The sequence below is a fragment of the Lissotriton helveticus genome, chromosome 4_1, assembly GCF_964261635.1.
Source record: "Lissotriton helveticus chromosome 4_1, aLisHel1.1, whole genome shotgun sequence".
NCBI lineage: Eukaryota > Metazoa > Chordata > Amphibia > Caudata > Salamandridae > Lissotriton > Lissotriton helveticus.
In genome coordinates this window covers 1,090,768,041-1,090,790,889 of record NC_136063.1, presented here as the reverse complement: position 1 = coordinate 1,090,790,889, position 22,849 = coordinate 1,090,768,041, and the positions used below count along the sequence as shown (strand labels likewise).

The 22,849-nt window shown below is 41.2% G+C and overlaps 1 protein-coding gene across 1 annotated transcript in view; it reads left to right on the top strand.

The window, feature by feature from the left end:
- Positions 1-22,849, top strand: part of NR4A3 (nuclear receptor subfamily 4 group A member 3) — a 595,821-nt gene that overhangs the window by 15,550 nt on the left and 557,422 nt on the right. Inside the window, exon 2 of the mRNA XM_078685747.1 lies at positions 1,803-1,946. The gene's annotated coding sequence lies outside the window, so the exon portion shown is untranslated. The remainder of the gene's footprint in view (positions 1-1,802; positions 1,947-22,849) is intronic.

The following is a 22,849-nucleotide window of genomic DNA, read 5'->3' as shown; positions in this document are numbered from 1 at the left end:
CGTTACGCGTGTGGTGTTTGCTATATGGCGACAGGCGCTGCGTCGCATGGGCTGGTGGCGTAGGCTTACGGCGGAGACTCCACTGTGGCAGAATGGACGTCTTCCTGGGTTGGCCTCTTTGACCGGGTTCGGTGGATGGGATGCCATCGGAATCTCATCGCTGGGACATGTACTGTCCGGGGTCACCCTGAAATCGTTCCAGGAGCTCCAGACCAAGTTCCATATGCACACGACCCAATTCTTGCGCTATATTCAATTTCGCCACGCGCTGGCACCTAATATTGCTGGCTTGGAGTCACTGCCGGAATTCAGTCCAGTGGAAGCGAAAATCTTTATGGGGGACCTCGGCGATAAGAAGGTATCCCGCATCTATCAAACCCTGGTCACTCACTGTTCCTCCCTACTTCCCCTTAAAGACGCCTGGGAGAAAGACATTGGACCCTTGGACGAAGATGATTGGAGGGAGGCTCTAGAGTCCCCGCGAGGGACAGCCATTGCGATGCGACTTCGTCTCATCCAATTCAAATACCTACACAGAGCCTACTACACCCGGGAGCGATTGTGGAAGGCGGGTCTGATTGGGGCCCCAGAGTGCCTGCGCTGTGGAGTTGAAAGGGGTACGTTGTTGCATACAGTGTGGTCCTGTGCGCGCCTTACCAGCTTTTGGAATGGTGTCTGGGCTTGTTTGTCTGAGGTGTTGGGATGGGATCTGCCCGCACCCCCCGACTAGGGATTCTTCATGTGCTGGAGGGTGCAGGGGGGAATATATATAAGCGTCATCTCCTACTGCTGGGACTAGTGGTGGCCAAGAGGGACCTGGCACGGGCATGGAAGGGAGTGCGAGCCCCCCCACTGTGTGCATGGAAGGCTGGCTTAGACTACTTTATGGGGCTGGAGCGCCCGGTGTTCGAGCCCAGAGGATGCCCAGTAAGCATTATAAGATCTGGAAGAGGTGGGCGGAGTATAGGGGACTGCTCCTGGACCCTCCGATAGGACTGGAGGATGAATGGCAGGAGGCGAGTGGCCCACAGACCTAGGGAGATACACGGTACCGGGCACGTTAAGTCCAGGTGATGAAGGTTTCATATGATCACGTGCAATGGGTTAGGGCGGGATAAGGGGTGGGTAGTTGGGAAGTTGGGTTGTTGGGGATGGGGGTGGAGGGTAGGGGGGGGAGGTACTTGCTTGACCCGTATCATTGTTTGAGATTTGTGATGATGCAAAAACATGTCTTGATATTTGGTGGCACTCTCCTGCTTGTGGGGAGCCACATGTATGCTTCTCTCTGACCGATCAATAAAAATTTTGTTGTGAAAAAAAAATGTTGATTGCATTGTATAATGCAGGGACATGCATTTGTCAGAACTTTCTTTTTGCGCAGAAATGTCAATAAACTGATGTTTAGAAATTTCCCGCCAACTGCTTTTACCCTCATTTCCTATTTTTCGTTAAACATATTTCCTTATTCTGAGTTTGCATGCTTTAAGCACTCATGGCAAGGCTGATTCTTTCTTGACACCAAGGGCCTTATTTATGAAGGCCTTGCGCCGCCGGTGCGCCACTTTTAAAATGGGAAAAAGTGACGCACCGTCGGCGCAAGGCCTTCATAAATAAGGCCCCAAATGACTTAAAATTGGTAATCACCTTATTTTTCACTGAATACACCTTAGTGTTCTTAGAGCAAACATAACTTTTAATGGAGAAAGACAAGCTGTCCTTTATTCTCAAAGAAATACCATATAAAGAAACGAAGCAATCCACAAGTGAGTGAAGATGATCATTTCTTCTTTGTGCTTTTCTAGCAGATTCCACCACGGAACCGTGCTTGCACCTTCCACCTTCTTCAATTTCGGAACTCCTTGAGACGGCCTGGCCTCATCAGGTACGAACAACTCCTGCAAGCCAAGGAGCTACCAGCACCATTCAGCAAGCAAGATACCGCCCAGGTAACGCAAGCCGCCATCTTAAGACTTTGTCTTGCCTGTTAATGTAGAGACCCGCCGTCCCTATTCTGCTTCAGCATTAACTAAAACAAGACTTACTTTTCTCTACACTAAATGTTCTCTGTTAAATCCTTATGTGGTCATTTCTACCCACTACATTAATTTATCTGATACATTCTCTGCCAAAAACTCTTGTCATTGGGCATTTGCTTTCAGTTGCTTTGTTTTTTAAATATTCATAAACGGTGTTCTCACTTGTGAAATACTTTTCATAAAACCATTTTCAAATTGTCTTGCATCATTTTAATTACTCTATGTTTACTTAGGCCACATCACGCTTTTGAGGATATTTTCAGGAGCCTGAACATTTAAAAGGATTTTATACAGTGCAAAAGTTCTAAAAGATGGTATCTAGAGTGTTTTAAAAGCAAAGACTTGCGATTTGGCACAAGAAAAATATCATACGTGTTAAAACATTTTAATATACAGAAAAAGATAAACTACTACTTTCTGCGCAGAGAAATACAGTTTTTGGTAAGCTTATGTAAGCCATGTGAAGAACTTGCTGTTGCTGAATCCAGCCAAAAGTTCTGGTTTTGGTTTCTTCCAGCAGGGCAGAATCCTGTATCCAATGAAAATGTATGTTGGTGGTACATTCAATGCACGCATGGCAATAACATAAAAATGCCCCCTTCGACTGAGAGCTAAATGGAATTTGGGCCTCTGCCAGATATGCCATTACCAGACCTATGAGAATGAGATGAACTGTCTGTGGCAATTTCTTAACTATCCCTGCAAAGAATCCATGTTAAAAGTTGGGATTATATAGGTGATTTTGATCAGTTAACAATTTGGGACTGGTATGCAATGGAAGGTGTTAAAAGTGTGTAATATGATTCAAATATCATAAATCATAGCCAAGATGGTGGTTCTGCCTACATTTTAATCTCTCTTTGTTAACATTCCAAAACCCCTCAACCAAGCCTTTTTTAATACAGTGCGCTCTATATTGATATCCATGGTGTGAGTGGGTCTCCAGGCGCGGGTGTCTTGGGAACTCCTGACATTGCCATTGACTCAGGGCAGGCTGGGGCTATTGATTTCCAGCTGTATGCTTACTGCGCGCGAGCTCAATTCTTCCAGTATTGGTTACATCCTGTCCGTTTCAGCTGCATGTGGCGGTTGAGCTTGATTTGGCAGCACCAGTGCCTCTCTGGGCGGCAGTTACGGGCCCTACCGATATTCTGCGAAACAGCGTTGATACGGTTGAAACTTTGAGGTGAGCGTGAGACAGGCTTTGAGATAGAGCTCCTCTGCAAATATTATATGCCACATCCATCTCCCTAGCGCATCACCCCATGATCCCCGCGATGTCGGAGGGCGCCGGCAGATTAACAGCCAGAAACTTGGGACTGCATACATTTGCAGATCTATTCCCTGAGGACACATTCAGATCCCCGCCGGGAACAACAGATGGAAGGGCCGGGATCTTGTGAACTTGTGCTCATGTAAAGAACTTTGATATCAGATTTCTTGGGTCTAGTTCGCGCTACAAAAAACCCTGAAAATACAAAAAAATAAACAACTTTTTGGGAGTTAATGCCCTCCACATCTGGGGCTCGTTTCTGGACTGGGCACGTTCTCAGAGGGAGGCAGAGGAGGACACCCTGGAACGGGCTAGCTCTTCGGGAGTATAGTCAAGCACTTAGTGGACGGCAGCTGTCTGGAGTAGACTTGGGTTAGGAGTTACATGGGCTGCATCGTTTAATGAACCGCATTGTGTGGCTGTCTGGTTTTGTTCCCCTCATATTGGAAATGCCCTGGCTTCCAGACTGATCTTGCAGTTGTTCAACATGGACTCCTATGCATGGTACCGGATAGGTTGGGGAAAGGTTTCCGTACCTTGTGCTGACAGTACTGCATATTACCGATATATTGCTTGTGTCATTGCTTTGCACGACTGACTAAGTTGTTGTATCTGTTTGTGTTGGTTTGTTTTGAAATGGCAATAAACAAATACAAAAAATCATAGGTTATACTTGTGCATGCATCAAATATGAAAACTGTTTGCTAAGCGTTCCATAATATAAATGTATATGATGTATATGCATGTATATACTTGTGACTGTGTGTATATATATATATATATATATATATATATATATATATATATGTATATATATATATATATATATTTATTTATTCAATACCTCCTTTCTTCAAAATTCATGGAGAAATCATGGAACGGACTCCACTTGTCTTGGTGCAGCGTTTATTTATTCATGCAGTTTTCGGCCGCCATGACGCGTTTCGGGCTTCGCATGACCTGCCAGTGAGTTTCTCTTGTTATTTAAAGTGCTAGAGTGCTACCTTTTACCAACAACATAAACAAAAGACTTCCGTTTTTCTTGTATTACATTGTACACTTATTTGCGATTTTTATATTGACAATAGTATTTAACCACTTTGTTTCAAAACATTGCATTATATATATATATAAATATATGTTCAATTACTGCAATGTGCAAATAAGGTTGTGGGCTTAAAATGAAAAGATTATTTCTGTAAAATACATGTTTCAATTTTTTACGGACACATTTCGGCATTTTGTACATTTTACACATACATCCTACTAAACCACAATTGAAAGTTCCACTATATAAGAACCAAGAAAGATTTTTTTCCTTTCTATTGAGGGCTACCAACGGGCATGATGTATCGACGGAAAATATGTTGTCACATCCTTATAACTGTCTACATTTTTTAGCAGTTAATCCGACTTTGTGCAAAATATGCTTTATAAATAACTGTATAAATACTTATTAAAAGCATGGTATTAATCATAAATAATTTAAAAGATAAATCTTTTCCATTATAAATAATTAAAAACATCCTATTGCTATTTTGGTACCTATATGTTGGTAAATCATTAGGTTATGCATTTATGTGTCCTTCAAAATAACCATAGTGTTCTGCCTCAACTTGAGTGGTCACAAAATATGTCTTAAGGATTAATGTAATAATCTATACGGTGCAAAAAGTGCTATGTGCGAATTACTGTGCAAAATTTTGCTCAAAGTGCAACAATATATTCATTAAGCTAGCCAGCATAATGAAATATTGTATAATCTTATGTTAAAACTAAACCTTATGTCATGAGCCCATGAACATAATTTTCAGAGAAACCATGAGAAAATAAGGGGGAGGAATATATGGTAAATAAATATATAAAATACCTAAAATATGTATAAATATATATTCATAAAAAATAACCATATATCTCACCACAAAACTCATTCATCACTTAATATTATGGTATACAGAGTGTGGTGTAGCCTGACTTATAACCATGTATAAAGGTCTTCCGATGTATTAAGACCATGTGGATTTTTACTGTCTATTTCTAAAATTAGCTTGGTTTCTAATCGTCTGAGTACTGCATCCCTGTTTCCTCCTCTTCATAGGGGTGGAACATTATCAATTACGTAATATTTCAAATCTGTTGTTTTTCTATTGTGGATCTCATCGAAATACCGGGCCACCGGATATGTACTGTCAATGTTAATGATGGCCCTTAAATGCTGCAAGATCCTTTTATGTACTGGGACACAGGTACTTCCCACATACTTTAATCCACTAGTACCTTCTAATACGTATACTGCGTACTCTGATTTGCAATTTAGAAATGTATTGATAATTGTAGGATTGTCCTTAAAGCCCGATGTGTGATTCTCACCATGCTTACAGGCTTTGCATGTAGTGCACCTGACAAATCCCTTTCGCTTACTAAGGCAATTTGTATTTTTAGACAGTTCCAGACTACTTTTTACTAAATAGTCACTTGTACTACATGCTCGTCAGAAAGTGACTATAGGTGACACTGGCATTTTGTCCCCAATTACGGGGTAATTTTGAATCATATGCCAGTTTTGCTTGAAGATCTGTCTAATTTTTTCTCTTTGTTTGCTGAATGTTAACATCAATCTAGAGCAACTTGTAGTACTTTCTGCTTTTGCTATTTGTTCCATTTTGCTCTTAGATGGTTTAAAAAGGAGATCCTCACGTAACTTGGCTTTTGTGCTTTCAATAGCCTGATTTAAACTCCGCTCAGAATAGCCTCTAGCTAAAAATCTTTGTTTGCAACTCTGTTGTGCTAGATATAAATCGCTATCCTTACTGCAGATCCTGTGTATTCTTAGAAATTCCCCATAGGGGATACTGCCTATTGTGTGTTTTGGATGAAAACTACTGGAATGCAGTATGGTGTTACCTGCTGTGGGTTTTCGGTGGAGACGTGTCTGTATAGCATTTTCTTGAATATATGTCTCCACATCCAAAAAACAAATATTACTGTCACTGATTTCATAAGTAAATTTCAGGTTTAAGTCATTCACATTCAGTTTCTTTATGAAAACCTCCGCACTCAGTGTGTCCCCTTTCCAAACAATAAATAAATCATCTATAAATCGTATCCATTTTATGATGTTTCTAGACCACTCATTACTGTACACATTTCTAACAACCATTTCTTCCCACCACCCCATGTGGAGACAGGTGTAGCTGGGTGAAAAGCTAGCATTATATATATATATATATATATATATATATATATATATATATATATATATATATATATATATATATATATATATATATATATATATATATATATATATATACATTACCTACTGGCGGTCGCCAGTAGGTATATATAGTTAGGATTTTTTCTCTATGGGTTTTTTGAAAATTCTATGTCTAATAACTTTGGCGTTTGTGGACGGAATTGGCTGAAATTTTCAGGAAAATGGCACATTTTGTTTCTGAGCAGCCCCTGAAAATTTTGGGGGGGTTCGTCAAGGGGGGGCCGAGAAAAAAGGGGGGTCCCAAAACGCGTTTTTCCCATGTTAATTTCCATAGGGCGGTTGGCCTCACTTTTAGCCCGAACGGCTGAATGGATTTGCACGAAACTTGGCAAAATTGTAGGGACTGGTAGCCCGATGTGCCTTTTGTAGGTCTCAATATATGTGCTCCAGTGGATTTTGAGAAATTAACGTTTAAAAAAAGATATATATCTGTAACAGCGGACCGGGCAGCGCTCTGGTTCGCGGACTTTTCGCGCAACGGAGCTTTGTGAAGCGAAGCTGATTGGTTCTCCGGCGTCTGTCAACATTCCAAACAGTCCGTAGCGGCCGCCATCTTGTCTCTCGGTAGGATCGAGAGACAAGAGGAGGTCAAAACAAAGGGGGAAATAACTATAAGGGGGCATAGTAGATCCTCGCTGACCCCCTAGGTTTGATGTGGAGGTTTTAAAAGGGCCCCGCGGGGCAAAAAAAAAAAATAATAATAATAATCGAACGGCTGAATGGATTTGCACGAAACTTGGCAAAATATTAGGGACTGGTAGCCCGATGTGCCTTTGCTAGGTCTCAATATATGTGCTCCAGTTGGTTTTGAGAAATTAACGTTCAAAAAAAGATATATATCTGTAACAGCGCTCCGCTTCGCGTAACGGAGGTTTGCGAAGCTGATTGGTCATTCTGTCACTGGGCTATAGTTGGGCTACATCTGGCTGATATTTGGGCTACATTTGTTTTTTTGTGTGTCTGGCGGCCATCTTTGGGCTACATTGGGCTACATTGGGCTTCATTGGGCTACATTCGGCTAATTAGCAAATAGCTCATCGCAAACTAGGAATGGTAAAGAATCGCTATTTATTTCTTAAAGTTCGCTATTTAGGAAATGCAAAAAACTTTGATGATACATATGGCGGTTCATCTCTAACAAGATAAGAAGCATAGGGATACATTTATGATGACTGGCGCATCACCAGGGATGTGTTAGTCATTCTGTGCCGCTGTTCCGTCACCTATGGTGTGCTGCATTTACAATGCGGCGCATCATGGGGCAAAAACAGCACAGATGCGTGATGTATCTGTGCCGTAAAGGTGGCGCATTGCTGGAGTTGTATCGCAAGTGTGATGAAGCTCCAGCAAGGGTCGGGGGTGCCCCTGTCGCAGGGTTTCTGTTCTCACACAGAACTGTGGACAGAGGATTGGAACCTCGGCGAATGCATTGCTGGAGTTGTATCGCAAGTGTGATGAAGCTCCAGCAAGGGTCGGGGGTGCCCCTGTCGCAGGGTTTCTGTTCTCACACAGAACTGTGGACAGAGGATTGGAACCTCGGCGAATTAGGGTGTCCCAAAACTCACGTTAGTAATCAAAAACTCCTTAGCAAGCTAGGTACAGTGTCACATTGGATATAACAAACTCTCAATGTTTAGACAATCCAGAATATGAACTTATAGTACCTCAGGATACGTGGAACTCATGAACAGTCGGTCGTTATAGATTTCTTAGAAACCAGAACATGGAGTTAAGAAGAACAGATGTGTATTTGAAATGTTTATTTACTAATGCCGTCTTCTCAGGCGTAGTACCTTAGATAATAAAAGTACACATATTATCAGTAGCAAAATTACCAGCATAGTTACTAGTACATAAAAAGTGAATGGTGATAGTATGTTAACATGCTGTAAATGAATAAGAGTTAGCAACACTTATAAGCAGCCGCGGGCCGTGGAGGGAGTTACGGTGAGGCAGGGAGGCGGGGAGGGGGAGAAGCAGGGTGGAGAATACAAGTACACATATTATCAGTAGCAAAATTACCAGCATAGTTACTAGTACATAAAAAGCGAATGGTGACAGTATGTTAACATGCTGTAAATGAATAAGAGTTAGCAACACTTATAAGCAGCCGCGGGCCGTGGAGGGAGTTACGGTGGGGCAGGGAGGCGGGGAGGGGGAGGGGCAAGGTAGAGAGGGCTCCACCTTGCTTCTCCCCCTCCCCGCCTCCCTGCCCCATCGTAACTCCCTCCACGGCCCGCGGCTGCTTATATCTCACCCTCCCTAATACACATATTATATTATTTGCTAAGAAGGTCTCTTTGTGTTGGTTTAGGGCGTGCCTATACTTTAGTGTCTTAGATTTGAAGGAATCACATCAGCATACACCAGCTCTCTCTTCATGTGAACCGCATCAACTGTTGTGTATGTGTGTTCGGCAAAGCAATATAAAACCCGCCTCATGCCCAGAATTGGCAGAAGTTGCACTTATGTTATGAGTATGAAGTCGTGGAGATCAGACCTCATAACAATTCTGTATCGTGTTGTTCTTGAAACTTTAGCACTCGCTGTACAGATATAGTTTAACAAGTAAAGCAGATAGTAGACCAATAACATATTATTCTCATGTAAACCACGATGAACTACTAGGTGGAAAGCTAAAGCAACAACTAAGTGTCGTGTGCAGAAGTTGCAAAAAAGGAAAAATGGCGTTTAAACCGGTAATGAGCCCATGCTAACTTAACACGGTGTAAAGATATCCAGGACCTAGATGACACCTCCTCATGATCCGGAAACGAACTGAATAAGATAATAGAAGTGCCATCTCATGAGAGCAGATTGCAAGTTTATATGTGGACGGTCCGCAAGGTAAAGCATTAAAAACTAGGAAAATTTAATGCTAAAGAAAAATAAAACAGCCAAGTACTTTATCGAGTCTTAAGCCAATAGGCAAGGTAAATAATAAAAACTTGACAAATAAGTCAATGAATTGTCAATGAAATGCTAGTACTCAGCATATCAAATATGAAAAAGGTCTATGACATAACTGTGTATGCAAAATAAGCTGCAACAGCCTCCAATAGGAAGTCACCGTCTTCATCCGAAAACAGTTCAGCCATCCAATTTAAAAGCGGAAAAGAACATACGTGCTCTCCCAGCACCGGATCCTCTATCACCATCAGAGGACAGCTCGGTGGGTTTTCAAGAAAGCTCTGTTCCAAGAAAGACTGTGCTGCCGCCAGTAAATTCCAGGGACCAAGTAGTCCATGCATCAATGCCACAGCCATAATCCTTTCGCCAGGACAAACCAACTCGTGAGTAATGATAGGAGTCATCAGCTGATTAAAGTCGACGTCAGGAGAAACCGGTCCGCAGAGACACAAATCAATGGCCCAATCGAAATCACAGGTCAGGCAGTGAAATACAGGCTGGACACAGGTGAAGTAGGAGAACCGAAAAGATAATCCATATGCCGTGCTTAATATCGCCAACGGCATTGTGCCATAATATTCTAGCATGCGATTGCGGAACAGTGTCAGCAGCTGCAGGGTCGGAGGTTGCATAGGAGGGACATCCATATTTAAAAATGTAAAAAAGCACAAGAGCGTCCGCTGGTAATGCAAGTAAAAATGCCAATCCACGAACCAGAGTGCAGAAAATACAATGAAAGGAAGCAGGGATGACTCCAAAGATTTTCTCAAATGAAGTCACGAGACCACTGGTAACAACTTTAAAAAAGTGTGCCAGGGACTTTGTGGAGGATGCGTTAAAGATAGTCGGAAACATGTTGCTGAAATTGAAAGGCAAATCTTAATTGAAAAGGGTGTGCACCTCTGTACGGGTGTTCGCTATGTGAAGTACGAAAGTTTCACGGGCCGAACTCAAGGCCACCTCTCTCTGAGACAAAAGAGCTCTTATTCTTGCCATGCCGTTGAAACGTGTCCCAAGGTTGGTATTTGTGGCCAGATTGAAAACTCCCTATGTTCATGTGTGGGAGGAAATAGAACATTTCTGCAGCAAATAACCCGTTCACTTACTGTTACGATAAAAGGAATACTTTTAATTAACTCAATACAATCTTCATTATTGAGCATCAAATAACTACCATTTTCCAACAACTTGAACGTGGGGATGATAGCAGGAACTGGCGTGCCTTGCAACACGCAAGCCATATTTGGTCGGTGTTTGTTGCATGAACCGTGTAACTGTATGTGCCTACACATTAGTGAATGATCTGGCGTCTCAGTGCATTCCTCTCCATTCAGATAAACTTCTTGATCATCTTTGAAACATCTGTATGTGTATGGAAGCGACCAGACCTCATGAAGAAAAGCACTACCTAAAGGTTCATAACGACCTATTGGTATATATTTCATACAATTTGAAAACTTATATAAAGCAAAAGGCAGCGTTATTAAACCGTGGATAAGGCATGTTGCCAAAAAACCCGCAATCCTCTGCTGATGATGTCACTGAGCATGTCATGAATGATGTAATATGTGACATCATCAGCAGTGGATTACGGGTAATGGTATCTCTAGTTTACTCCCTTATAGCTGTCTTTCTTTTAACATAAGTGTCTGTTTCCTTCCCTTATACTTACTGTTTTTGGTTCGCTTCCGGTTCGCGAACTGGGAAGCGAACTAAGAGAAATAGAGGTTGGCACAGTTCCAAATATTGTACCAATTTTTTAATAACGGGGAGGTAGTTCTGAAAAGAACTTTTTTTTTTATTTTTCTGAACATTTTTTTACTGTTTTTGAATTTTTCGGAACAGTTTTATATTTTTTTGGGTTTTTCTTGGAGGGGGCAATGAAAACGATTCATTGTAAAGGGCTCAACAGGAGCAACAAAACAAAAAAAAGAAGTATTTATTATTTTGGGCGTTTCGGAAAAACTTGCATATGATAGTCAATAGCTCTGTTGATCAGAGTGATGCTTTTTTCTCCGTAGGAAATGAATCCATCGCAAAATGCGCAGATGTGTTTTACATCACCAAATCTCATTTGTATATTTGGCACCATCTCCCTGCCCTCTGGTCCCGTTACTTCCGGTACAACAGATCTTCTGGCCATAATAGGGAGATTATCTAGGTCGTTCCGAAACTGTGCAGCACTGTAGTTGTTAGGATGCCACCTAGTCATATGGCGATGCATTGTGTAGTTTCCGAAACTGTATTTTTTGTCGGTCCCTCTGGACAGTCTATCTTGACATATAAGGCAAGTTACGTATCTTGCATTTACTTTTTTCTGACCTTTGGGAATTTAAAAAAATTGCCAAATGAAGTTTTCTTTCCGGTGAGACGTCCTGGGCTGCTCAGGCAAAAACTGCCTCTCTTCGTGCTCGTCCTCCTGTTCCTCTTCTTCTTCTTCTTGTTGAATTACAACTTGAGCAGGTGGTCCACTCTTCCTTGGATGTGGTGGAGGTGGTGGGGAAGCACCAGCTGAAGCTACTAAAGAAGCCATTGCTCAGTGATCACAAAGGGTCTTTCTCTCACAATGATGAAAGTCAGAGTGAGGAAAGAAGGAGGGATTTTCATCATTTGGGAAAAACAAGAGTTCTCAACCAATCAAAAGTGTTCATTTTAGATTATATGACCTAGTCTTACATCATTAGGAAACCAAAAGTGAAATGAACCAATGAAAAGTGTTATTACCAAGTCACATGACTTGCTGTGTTTACGTTAAGCGCTTTGCAGGGCCTCCCGGTTTGCTTCCAGAAACCTGCGCTTTGCGACTCGCTTCGCGTACCAGTTCGCTAACGTAGTACGTCATATGACGTATCACGCGACAACGTGAAACGTCATGCGGACGGGAGGCGTCACGATGTTGTTTTGTAACGCGGCACTTGCGGTAAAGAAACGTTTACCGGCTCGCGGTCTATTTCGCGGCATCAAGGTCAGCTAACGGGAAGCTTCCCGATTTGCGAAGCGGGAACGAAGAAAAAAAAATATTTAAAAAAAAAATTATTCATAAACATATAAAATATATTTTTGGATTTAAAGAAGAATACATTTTACAGCTACAGATATTAGCTGTTAAAAAACCAATGAAATTCACAGAAAAAACCATAGGTTATGGACCATATATAGTTAGGAATTAGCATTTACAAAACCTTGAAAATTCACTGAAAAAACCATAGGTTATAGACCATATATAGTTAGGAATTAGCATTTACAAAACCTTGAAAATTCACTGAAAAAACCATAGGTTATAGACCATATATAGTTAGGAATTAGCATTTAAAAAACCTTATTTTACTCACACAAAACCATTGAAATTCCATATATAGTTAGTTGCACTAACTATATATCGCGCACCCGCAATCCACTGCTGATGATGTCACATATTACATCATTCATGACATGGTCAGTGACATCACTGATGACATCACTGATGACATCTCAAATGACATCACTGATGACATCACTGATAACAACATCCAGTGATTTTTTGTTTCTATAAAGTTTAAATATGTCTTACATATTGAAGAATGAGTGGATGTGTAAGTGTCTGGACGAAGGATTTAGTAGGTGCATGACTGAATGTATGAGTGACTGATTAAATGTGTCTCACTGAGTGCATGGGTTAGTGACTAAACTGTCTTAATTTGTGCATCATTATGTCTGTTGTTCTGTAAACTGCTGCATGTGTTGATCAGTAGCTATATGAGTAACTATATGGGTTATTGATTGATTGCCCAAGTATTTGTATGGGAGACTGAATGTGTGTGTGGCTAGCTGGGAGGTGTGTGACTCTGTGCAGATCAATCTGTACTTGTATCAATGATTGTATAAGAAAGTAAGTATGTGTTAGTACATGTTTGAAAATGTAAGGTGCTCTATGTTTAACTGTATGGACAAGAAAATGGAAGTCTCATTGATTCTTTACAGGACTGACTAGGTGTGTAAGTAACTCCATGGATGAGTGGCAGACTGTGAGTGTCTGTATAGGTGTATGAGTGCATATGATAGTGTTGTAAAGATGAGTGATTGTATGTATGAATGATTGTATGGGTGAATGAGTGAAGGTGTGTGTAGACGTAGCAATCAGTGAGTGCGTATGTAGTAACTAGTATTGGTGTGTCAATGGTTTCAAAAATTATACTCTTTTTAACACTGGGTGAAAGAGAGGTTATATTAAAATGTGAGGAGATGCATTGTATTGTCACATGAATGATATCATCAGTGATGTGGTCATTGATATCAAATGAGATGTCATCAGTGATGTCATCAGTGATGTCATTTGAGATGTCATCAGTGATGTCATCAGTGATGTCACTGACCATGTCATGAATGATGTAATATGTGACATCATCAGCAGTGGATTGCGGGTGCGCGATATATAGTTAGTGCAACTAACTATATATGGAATTTCAATGGTTTTGTGTGAGTAAAATAAGGTTTTTTAAATGCTAATTCCTAACTATATATGGTCTATAACCTATGGTTTTTTCAGTGAATATATATATATATATATATATATATTACCTACTGGCAGTCGCCAGTAGGTAGTTATAGTTAGGATTGTTTTCTATAGGAAATCCGCAACATTCTATTGGGAATAACTTTGGCGCCGGTTGAGGAATCTGCCTGTAATTTTCCTTAAATTTGCCTCGCTGCGCTCCGCTCCTTCCCTGAAAGTTTGGGGGGGATTCGTCAAGCAGGGGCCGAGATAAATGGGGGGTCCCAAAACGTGTTTTCCCCATGTTGATTGTCACTGACCATGTCATGAGTGATGTAATATGTGACGTCATCAGCAGTGCATTACAGGCGCGCAAGTTATAGTGAGTCCAACTAACTATAACGTGGGAATTTCAATGATTTTATGTCAGTAAAATTTCCAGCTAACTATAACTGGTGTCAAACCTATGGTTTTTTCAGTGAATTTAATAGGTTTTTTAAATGCTAATTCCTAACTATAACTGGTGTGAAACCTATGGTTTTTTCAGTGAATATATATATATATATATATATATATATATATATATATATATATATGAGCTTTAGAACTAAGAAGGCATCTGAAGAAAGCGATCTACGCTGAAACGCGTCATGCCGCTCACCTCTGCTTAAATAAAGATGCTACTTTCCCTGTAATCCGGTGTGGCTCAGTTCTTTTGCTCTGAGAAGAATTTGGTGGCAGATGTTAGGGTGCGGCCACGAGCATCTAGAGCCTCCGTCCCCGAAGAGTTCGGCGTACTATTTGGACACTCTCAGCGTTTGAAAACCGCCAAACCGCCACATGCCGCTGCAAGAAACCAAGCCAGTACCTTTCTGGGATGGGACTACACATCGATGCTAACACTTACTTACCTGTTGGTGTCCGTAAATGTGGTGGCAGAAAGCGGCAGGACGATGGATCAGGAAATGTGCACTTTTTTCCATCGTGATTCCAGGCTCACAGACTGAAGCTGCAGACCCCGCCCACTTGGGTTTGTACTTACAAGTGTGTGTCTGCAGCTCGAACTCGGAGCAACGATTTCGGAAAGACCTCCTCTCTTTGCTGGACAGAGTGCCCCCACCAATCCTCTGTGAGGCGCACTATATATTTTAGTGGACAATGAGCTTTAGAACTAAGAAGGCATCTGAAGAAAGCGATCTACACTGAAACGCGTCATGCCACTCACCTCTGCTTAAATAAAGATACTACGTTCCCTGTGATCCGATGTGGCGCAGTTCTTTTGCTCTGAGAAAAATTTGGTAGCAGATGTTAGGGTACGAGCACCTAGAGCCCCCATCCCCAAAGAGATGCTACTTTCCCTGTAATCCGGTGTGGCTCAGTTCTTTTGCTCTGAGAAGAATTTGGTGGCAGATGTTAGGGTGCGGCCACGAGCATCTAGAGCCTCCGTCCCCGAAGAGTTCGGCGTACTATTGGCAAAAACTTTGGACACTCTCAGCGTTTGAAAACCGCCAAACCGCCACATGCCGCTGCAAGAAACCAAGCCAGTACCTTTCTGGGATGTGACTACACATCGATGCTAACACTTACTTACCTGTTGCGGTGGCAGAAAACGGCGGGACGATGGATCGGGAAATGTGCACTTTTTTCCATCGTGATTCCAGGCCGACAGAGTGAAGCTGCAGACCCCGCCCACTTGGGTTTGTACTTACAAGTGTGTGTCTGCAGCTTGAACTCGGAGCAACAAGTTCGGAAAGACCTCCTCTCTTTGCTGGACAGAGTGCCTCCACCAATCCTCTGTGAGGCGCGCTATATATTTTAGTGGACAATGAGCTTTAAAACTAAGAAGGCATCTGAAGAAAGAGATCTACGCTGAAACGCCTCATGCCGCTCACTTCTGCCTAAATAGAGATGCTACGTTCCCTGTGATCCGGTTTGGCTCAGTTCTTTTCCTCTGAGAAGAATTTGGTGGCAGGTCTATATATATATTCACTGAAAAAACCATAGGTTTCACACCAGTTATAGTTAGCTGGAAATTTTACTTGCATAAAACCATTGAAATTCCCACGTTATAGTTAGTTGGACTCACTATAACTTGCGCGTGCAATGCACTGCTGATGACGTCACATATTACATCACTCATGACATGGTCAGTGACATCACTCATGACATCACTGATGACACCATCCAGTGAATGTGTGTCTTTCTGAAAAATAAATATGTGTTATATATGTATATGTAAAAGTTGATGGAAGAATAAATGTTTAAATAAGTGTTTACATGGATGTTTAAAAAAAAAAAAATCGATTGGTTAACTGCTTTATTAAGTGTATCTTAGTGAATACATATATTAGAGAGTAATGTTTAAATATTTAAATATATGTATTAATGTTTCACTTTGTGTATAAGTGGCTGCATGGGTTGGTGAGTAGCTACATGTGTATGTATAGGGGTTATTAGATGTTTTTCTTAGTATCAGTATGAGTGTTTGTATGGTTTGGTGGGGGTATTACTCGGAAAGACCTCCTCTCTTTGCTGGACAGAGTGCCCCCACCAATCCTCTGTGAGGCGCGCTATATATTTTAGTGGACAATGAGCTTTAGAACTAAGAAGGCATCTGAAGAAAGCGATCTACACTGAAACGCGTCATGCCACTCACCTCTGCTTAAATAAAGATACTACGTTCCCTGTGATCCGATGTGGCGCAGTTCTTTTGCTCTGAGAAAAATTTGGTAGCAGATGTTAGGGTGCGGCCACGAGCACCTAGAGCCCCCATCCCCAAAGAGTTTGGCGTACTAGTGGCAAAAACGTTGGACTCTCTCAGCGTTTGGGAACCGCCGAACCGCCACATGCCGCTGCAAGAAACCAAGCCAGTACCTTTCTGGGATGTGACTACACATCGATGCTAACACTTACTTACCTGTTGGTGTCCATGAATGCGGTGGCAGAAAGCGGCGGGACGATGGATCGGGAAATGTGCACTTTTTTCCATCGTGATTCCAGGCCGACAGAGTGAAGCTGCAGACCTCGCCCACTTGGGTTTGTACTTACAAGTGTGTGTCTGCAGCTTGAACTCGGAGCAACAAGTTCGGAAAGACCTCCTCTCTTTGCTGGACAGAGTGCCTCCACCAATCCTCTGTGAGGCGCGCTATATATTTTAGTGGACAATGAGCTTTAAAACTAAGAAGGCATCTGAAGAAAGAGATCTACGCTGAAACGCCTCATGCCGCTCACTTCTGCTTAAATAGAGATGCTACGTTCCCTGTGTGGCTCAGTTCTTCTCCTCTGAGAAGAATTTGGTGGCAGATCTATATATATATTCACTGAAAAAACCATAGGTTTCACACCAGTTATAGTTAGCTGGAAATTTTACTCGCATAAAACCATTGAAATTCCCACGTTATAGTTAGTTGGACTCACTATAACTTGTGCGTGCAATGCACTGCTGATGACGTCACATATTACATCACTCATGACATGGTCAGTGACATCACTCATGACATCACTGATGACACCATCCAGTGAATGTGTGTCTTTCTGAAAAATAAATATGTGTTATATATGTATATGTAAAAGTTGATGGAAGAATAAATGTTTAAATAAGTGTTTACATGGATGTTTTAAAAAAAAATTGATTGGTTAACTGGTTTATTAAGTGTATCTTAGTGAATACATATATTAGAGAGTAATGTTTAAATATTTAAATATATGTATTAGTGTTTCACTTTGTGAATAAGTGGCTGCATGGGTTGGTGAGTAGCTACATGTGTATGTATATGGGTTATTAGATGTTTTTCTTAGTATCAGTATGAGTGTTTGTATGGTTTGGTGGGGGTATTACTTAGCACATACATGCATGAATGACTGACTCTCTCTTTGTATGTGTTTTGAAGACAGCATATGTGCAGGACTGTATGGGTGGATGAGTGTATATATGTGTGTGTTAGTGAGTGAATGACTGTCTCACTAGTGTCTTGATCAGTAACTACATATGTTTTAATCTAGTATATGTGAATATTGATGTATATAAATGAGTATATGTGAGAGTGAGGGATTGTAAGAGTTCCTGTTTAAATTAGTATGTGTTTCTATAAGTGATTGTTTAAGAGAGTAAGTATGTGTAAGTTTCCTTAGAAGTAAAGTGGTAGTGTGTGTATAGCTGTATATGCAAATAAATGGATTTTCAATAGTTTATTTACATGTGTGAGTATATGTGAGAGTATCTTTTGGATGACTGTCGGTGTGTAAGAGGATGTATAGGTGTATCACTACATATGATGAGTGAGTATATGTATGAGTGACTATATAGAACTGTTGGTGAATGAGTGGATGTGTATATAGATGGTGGAATTATTGAATTGGTTGTTGTAACTGGTATGGGTATGTCAATTTTTCTGAAAATTTTAGTTTCTATTTTTGAATATGTGTTTCAAGGGTTACATTACAGTGAAAGGAGGTCTGTCACCCTGTCACAAGCATGGTGTCATCAGTGACGTCATGAGTGATGTCATAGTGAGTCCAACTAACTATAACGTGGGAATTTCTATGGTTTTATGCAAGTAAAATTTCCAGCTAACTATAACTGGTGTGAAACCCATGGTTTTTTCAGTGAATTTAATAGGTTTTTTAAATGCTAATTCCTAACTATAACTGGTGTGAAACCTATGGTTTTTTCAGTGAATTTCATAGGTTTTTTAATAGCTAATTTCTATTTTATAATGAATCCTATATTGTATATTTATGTAATCTATTTTTTATATATATATATATATATATATTTTTATTTGTTTGCCCTGGAGCGCTCCCGGTGCGCGTACCGGTGAGCGCACCGGTAAGCGCAGTCTTGCGGTGCGCCCTGGTGCGCATACCGGTGAGCGCCCGTTAGCGCTATTGCCGCGAACGAAAACATCATCGTGACGTATCGCGTAGCCGCGAGATGCGTCTTATGACGCACAGCGTTAACGCACCCGGAAGCGCCTACGTTCGTGCCGCGTGAGAGCCCCCAGAAGCGCCTACGTTCGCGCCACGTGAGCGCCCCCGGAAGCGCTCCGGTGCGCGCAGCGTAAGCGCGTCAAGTCATGTGACCTTAAAATAACTCTTTTCATTGGTTCCTAACAGTTTTTTTAACAAAGAATGAAATCCCCACCCATTTCCTTCACTTCTTCTTTCACTTTTGTGACTGCAAGACCTGCCTTTTTGCTGTCGGATCTTTGTGGGAATAAAATCTTGGATTATCATGGCTGCCAGACCATCAGCAGTGAAGATGACTGCAATGAATTTCTTGATGAAGAGGCTCCTCAGCCGAAAGTAAAAGAGCACTTTATTTGGAAGTTTTTTTCTATTCCTGATGACCAGAAGAAAGTAAATGCTCCAAAAGTGGAGTGCAGGATTTGTCACACTGTCCTGTCACGGGGTGACCCCACTAAGAAATATTCATTTGGTAACTCCACAATGATTCGCCATGTGGAGAGGAGGCACCCCCAGAATTTTTCCCGGGAAAGTGTCAGAGCTCTGGCACGAGAGGCTCCCAGTGATGGGGCCTCTACTTCAACCGGAGGACAAACTGCATCAGGGAGGGAGCAATCACAAGAGCAGATTCCCAACATCCAGCCTGCTTTTAATAAAGGCGTTATTAAATGCAGATATTGCGATAAGTTACTTTGCTATGGGGAACAAAGTGTTCTGCTCATGGTTCGAGCATTGGATAACCATCGCTGCCGTTACCAGCCCTAATTTTGTTTTGTTTTTTGCTCCTGTTGAGCAGTTTCCCATTCCCTGTTTTTGTTTTTGTTCTAAAAAAAGAAAAAAAGAAAAAAAAAGTTTTTTTCAGAACTACCTCCAATTCTCATAAAAGAGCTGTGTTCTTAAAAAAATGAAAAAGAGTAAGTGAAGTGGAGTGCATTGATAAATGAGAAGAAAATGAGTGAGAAAGCACAGAAAGGGACGAGAGGAGAAGGGAAGTGAAGTAGGGGGACTGAAAGAAGGTGAGTGTCTGACCTCACCTCATCTGCACCCTGTTACCATCAATTATACCCAATACATTGAGGCCTGTGCAGGGGGCACAGAGGAGGTGAGTCTTGTCCAAGGGTCAGAGGAGGTGAGTCCTCTCCACTGCAGGCATGGACACAGGCCTCACCTCCTTTGCACCCCTGGACATACCTCACCTCATCTGCACAATCTACTTCCTAATCTGAGGAAACACAGGTGACATGATTGTAAAAGGTTCAAATATATTTATTTAATCTTGCAGACACTATTTATTCCTTCTCAAAAATGTAAAAGCCATTCATTTGCTCCAAAATCGTGTTTCCAATAACATTTACGAAACAGAGCGCAGGTCATATGTACAAGCATTCCATTTCACTACTGAAACCTCACTATTTTTCAAAATACAATTCTTCTATCTAGGAAATGTTGATACCAAACATTATCATTAAACTTAACAAAAAGCAAAAAGAAAAAAGCTCATTCTGCTTCCTAATCTGAAGTAACACAGGTGACATCATTGTGAAAGCTTAAAATATATTTATTTAATCATGCAGACACTATTTATTCCTTCTCAAAAATGTAAAAGCCATTCATTTGCCCCAAAATCGTTTTTTAAATAACATTTAATAAACAATGCGCAGATCCTATGTACAAGCATTCAATTTCACTAGTGAAACATTACTATTTTACAAAATACAATTCCTCTATCTTGCAAATGTTCATACCAAGCTTTATCAAAAAACATGACATAAACCAACAAGAAAGAAGCTCAATCTGATTCCTAATCTGAGGTAACACAGGTGACATGATTGTGAAAAGTTGAAATATATTTATTTAATCATGCAGACACTATTTATTCCTTCTAAAAAATGTAAAAGCCATTCATTTGCCCCAAAACCGTTTTTTAAATAACATTTTAGAAGCAGACCGCAGGTCCTATGTACAAGGATTCAATTTCACTACTGAAACCTTACTATTTCACAAAATACAATTCCTCTATCTTGCAAATGTTGATACCAAGCATTATCAAAAAACATGACACAAACCAACAAGAAAGAAGCTCAATCTGCTTCCTAATCTGAGGTAACACAGGTGACATGATTGTGAAAGGTTCAAATATATTTATTTAATCATGCAGACCCATGGTACGCTCCCCGGTACGCTCCCCGGTGCGCGTACCGGGCGCTCCCCCCGTGAAAATTGATTTTTTTTTCCCCGCGGGGCCCTTTTATAGCCCCCACATCAAACCTAGGGGGTCAGGGGGGGTCTACCCTGCCCCCTTATGGTCATTTCCCCCTTTGTTTTTGCCACCTCTTGTGTCTCGATCCTACCGAGACACAAGATTGTGTCTCGATCCTACCGAGACACAAGATGGCGGCCGCTCCAGACTGTTTGGAATGTTGACAGACACCCGAGAGCCAATCAGCTTGCTGCTCGTGTACTCGCGTAGCGCGCCGGGTGCGCTCCCCAGTGCGCGTACCGGGGCGCTCTTATAGATATATATATTTTTTTGAACCTAAATTACTCAAAATCCTCTGGAGCACATATCTTGAGACATAGCAAAGGCACATCGGGCTACCAGTCCCTACAATTTTGCCAAGTTTGGTGGGGATCCATTCAGCCGTTCGGGCTAAAAGTGAGTCCAACTGCCCTATGGAAATTAACATGGAGAAAACACGTTTTGGGACCCCCCTTTTATCTCGGCCCCCGCTTGACGAACCCCCCCCCAAACTTTCAGGGAAGGAGCAGAGCGGAGCGGGCCATCTAATTTGAGAAATTCGCGAAAATTCGTCCACCGGCGCCAAAGTTATTCCCAATAGAATGTTGCGGATTTCCTATGGAAACTATGTCCTAACTATAACTACCTACGGGCGACCACCAGTAGGTAATATATATATATATATATATATATATATATATATATATATATATATATATATATATATATATATATATTAAACACCAACGTTTGGCGCTTTAGACAGGAAAAGTACGGCCGGCAAGTTTGCTCCATGCAAATAGTTGTCATCCCAGGAGTCTCATACGCAGTATTTCTTTTGGAAACCTGCTACGGGCCCGAAGAAACTGCACTACAGTTGCTGACTATGAAGTAGAAAAACAACATGACTGAAAGATTTCGAGCTCGAGTGTACAGCACTACACTCATTAAAGAGTCTATCAAAAAGGTAGATACCCTCAAACGGAATGAACTGATCTTTCCCATAAGAGCTAGTGAACAAAGTGAGAAAAAAGAACCTATCAGGTTTATAACTAAATACAACACACATGCTTGGGAAATAAGAAAGAGTTTGCTCAAATTCTGGGAGGCACTATAAACAGACGAAGATCTTCGTGAGCACATTGGTGATTATCCATCCCTTACATTCCGTAAACCAAGATCATTGCATGATTAACTGTGTAACAACATGATTCAAAGTCTGAAAAGGATTACTGAGATCAAAGGCTTCTATACGTGCAATCAGTGCAAAGCTTGCAAATTTAGTTGTAATCTTAAATCTATCAAAATTTGCAACACTTTGGCACAATTTGTTATACAAAAACACACGAATTGTACCACGGAATATGCCATTTACACTTAAAAATGCCCATGTAACAAATACTACATAGGGAGTACCATTCATAAAGGTAAAAAAATGAGTGTTGGAACACCTAAGGGCAATTAACAAAAATGATAAAAACTATTCTGTGGCTAGACATTTTTATGAGTTTCACAAGAGCAACCCCAATCTAGTCAAATTTGCAGTTATTGATTGCATTCCACCCAATGTCAGGGGGGGGGCAATAGAGTGGTAGAGTTCAGGAGACTAGAGTCTAAACTCATCATTAGATTCAATACGATGGCCCCTTGTGGACTTAATATGGATGAGGAATTGGCT